Source organism: Myotis davidii, unplaced genomic scaffold (genome assembly GCF_000327345.1).
Source record: "Myotis davidii unplaced genomic scaffold, ASM32734v1 scaffold1, whole genome shotgun sequence".
Classification (NCBI taxonomy): Eukaryota; Metazoa; Chordata; class Mammalia; order Chiroptera; family Vespertilionidae; genus Myotis; species Myotis davidii.
This window is the reverse complement of record NW_006294681.1, coordinates 5,632,809-5,636,400: the sequence shown is the minus strand read 5'-3', so window position 1 is coordinate 5,636,400 and position 3,592 is coordinate 5,632,809. Positions and strand designations below refer to the sequence as shown.

Sequence of the window (3,592 nt, the reverse complement as noted above, 5' to 3'; positions counted from 1 at the left end):
CCGGAATGCTCTCCTTTTGAGTGTAGAACCTGTGACTTGCTTCTAAACACTAGAATTTGGCAAAAGTGCCAGCACGTCACTTCCCTGAATAGGTTACAGAGGATTCTGACTTCTGTCTTGCTAACAGACTCTCGCCCTAACTAGCTTTTGATGAAGCGAGCAACCACATTAGGAGTCGCTGTATGGAGAGGCTCATATGACAAGGAAATGGGGGCAGCCCGTGACTGACAACCAGCAAGGAACTGAGGCTCTTGGTTCAACAGCCCCAAAAGAATTGAAATTCTGCCTGGCTGGTGTGGCTCAGTGGTTGAGCATCAATCTATGAACCAGGGCACATACCTAGGTTACAGGTTCAATCCCTGGTGAGGGAAGCAACCGATCAATATCTCTCTCACATTGATGTTTTTCTCTCTCCCTTCCTCCCTCTCTAAAATCAATAAAAATAAATAAACTCTTTGTTTAAAATTGCCTCATTTTGTCATGGATTATTTTGCTTGTTAAATGTTGTGCCCTGGCTGGTTTTGTGCAGTGGATAGAGGGTCAGCCGGTGGACTGAAGGGTCCCGGGTTCGATTCCGGGGGCATGTGCTCAGGTTGCAGGCTCGGTCCCCAGTAGGGGGCGTGCAGGAGGCAGCCGATCAATGATTCCCTTTTATCATTGATGTTTCTATCTCTCTCTCCCTCTCCCTTCCCCCCTGAAATGAATAAAAACATATTTTTTAAAAAGTTGTGCTTAAAATTCACAAATTAAAAAAAAAGTTGCATTACAATATTGTTTTTCTGCTTACTGAGGTTTTTTGCACCATAGCAAATGTTACACCGAGGTGAATACCCCCCAAGGCCTCAGCCTGGTCCTCCCTCTGATGGGCACATGTTAGAAGCAGCAGCTGTGGTGCGGCACAGGGGACACCGGAAAGGAGTTGGGAGGACATTCGCAAGTGCAAATGCTACCACTTACTAGGCATGCCATCTCTCAAGAGTCATGTCATCTACATGAGCCTTATTTAATCATTTGTAAAAGGAAGGTGTGGAACTAGATGATCTTCCAACTATGAAAATCTATTGTGTGGAACCAAACAGATTCAAGGCTATCTCTGCACCATTAACATATTGCCAGGTGTGCAAGATGCCTCTGCCTTCTCTATCCCTCCTTCCTGCTCCCAACACCCGGGGAGCCAGATTTAGAATCATTGGGGGTGGGGGTGGGGGTCGGCTTAAAATAGCAGAGAAAGGTCTCCTCTCCCCATTTCAAGTCCTTTGCTCTATGGTGACTGTCCATGGGATTTGGCCAGATATGTACAGTCTCAGTTCTTTCACTCAAACGTGACCCAATTTAGATTATAAATGTTATGAGCTTACTCCAGCAGAAGTCTAACCCATGATAGTGGAAAGCTTTGTATTGGATCCTCTTCGAGCTTTAAACAGTATTGGGCACAGATTTAATAACCTGAAGTTACCAGGTGGCATAGGCCCTTTCCTAGATTTTTATTTAGGGATGGGAAAAGGTGATTTGACACAAAGCAGTTGAAATCAGTTACGGGGGGGTGGGGGGGGTGGGAGGATGAAAACTTTTCCATGTCTGTACCCTCCTGGATTGGGACTCATCAAGAAACTGATTGCTTAGAAAGACCTTCCACATTCTGAGATTATTTTTTTTTTAGTTATCCCTGGTTTCTTAGAGTAATTTTATGATTTCGTTATGGAATGGATTTAGAATTATATCAAACGCCTTTTCATTAACTCAGCAGGTGTTTATATGATTTTTCAATCTATTTTGATCTATTAATAGGTGGAGCCTTTTTTTAAAGGACTGTGTCTTTTTAAGAAATACATTTTTTATTGATTTCAGAGAGGAAGGGAGAGATAGAAACATCAACGATGAGAGCGAATCATAGATCATCTGCCTCCTGCACACCCCACACTGGGGATTGAGTCTGCAACTCGGGCATGTGCCCTGACCAGAAATCAAACCATGACCTCCTGGTTCATAGGTTGACACTTAACCCCTGAGCCATGCCGGCCGGGCAAGGCACCCTATTTCTAATATGCAGTTCTTCAAGTACTCATGAGGTAACATTTTCCTATTTTTCTTATTTGTTTCCTATATGCATTTTCTTTCTTTCCTTTTCTTAGCAACTTTCTTTTCCGTCAACCTTATTTCCATTCTGTTAAGATTTTGTGGAAGAACAGTGATGGTTCCTACCCCTGAGTGGCCTGAGCAGTGGGGGCTGCAGACCCGTCTTCGGCAGGAAACTGCTGAATAGGCACACACATGCCCACCTTCAGGCCCGTCTGCGACCTCAGCTGAGCAGCAGTGAACTTGGGCGGTGGAGCAGTCCATCCACCCTGAGATTCCTCCTTGGTCACAGCCTTCACAGCAGTGCCTGCTCTTCCTTTTCAGTCTCTTCAGGACCTCTCCAGAAGTAGTGATCAGGCATGACTTCCCACGGGTGTTCATGGGAGAGGGTGCCATGTGTGTTCAGTGCTTCCCAGGCCAGCATCCACCACACCAGACCCACTGAGTGAGCCCCCTTGTTGTTGCCAGGGATGGCAATGCCCACATAACACAGAGGAGAGTCTGTGTTACACAAAGCAACGGTGGGCAGGTTAACAGAAGACGCCTCTGTGAGCCGCTGGGGGTCAGCCCTGGGATCATAACCACCAGAAGTCTCGGCTCCAGGAAGGCTGCCTGGATCTGGTCAGTGAAGGGTCCAGGGGTGAAGCAGCAGCAACAGGAGGGCTCCAGAGGCAGCAGCAAACCTCAGCACAGCTCGCTGGCCAGTTCCTGGCTGGTATGCCTGACGTCGGCGGGGTTTTCAATGGCAACAATGGCACGAGCTGCCAGCAGAAGCTTCTCCCAGGTTCTCTTCAGATTTTTTTAAAATATATATTTATTGATTTCAGAGAGGAAGGGACAGGGAGAGAGAGATAGAAACATCAACGATGAGAGAGTATCATTGATCGGCTGCCTCCTGCACGCCCCACCCTGGGGATCCAGCCCGCAACCTAAGCATGTGCCCTTGACTGGAATTGAACCCGGGACCTTCCAGTCCCCAGTCCAATGCTCTATCCACTGAGCCAAACCAGCTAGGGCCCTCTTCAGATTTGTGAGGTAGATGCCACCACTGTTCCTCTTGTAGATGTACTGTTGCATCTGGAAGTCAAGGCTGGTGCCACCTAAGTGGGTTCCTGCTGCCGGGAACTTGCGGACATCCCCCGCCTTCATTTGCAGAACACCAAGGGGTCTGGCCGTTGTGGGGGTTTCCCTTTACGTTACGTGGGAGCCGAGAACGTCACCATACAGGCCCCTCTCTGGGTAGCGAGGAACGGGTATATGCATTTTCTTTATCATGAATTGACTTTTTAAGATTTTTACCCATTTCTTGCCTTGGCCGGTGGCTTGGTTGAAGCGTTGCCCTATACACCAAAAGGTTGCAGGTTTAATTCCCAGGCAGGGCACTTACCTGGGTTGCAGGTTTGATCCCTGGTCTGATACATATGGGAGGCAACCGATTGATATCTCTCTCTCACATCAATGTTTCTCTCTCTCTCTCTCTCTCTCTCAAATTAATAAAACAATAATACCCTGACAA

The 3,592-nt window shown here is 47.3% G+C and overlaps 1 pseudogene; it reads right to left on the bottom strand.

Annotated features, from left to right (window-relative positions):
• Positions 1–2,198: 2,198 nt before the first annotated feature.
• Positions 2,199–3,592, bottom strand: part of LOC107183978 — a 2,532-nt pseudogene continuing 1,138 nt past the window's right edge.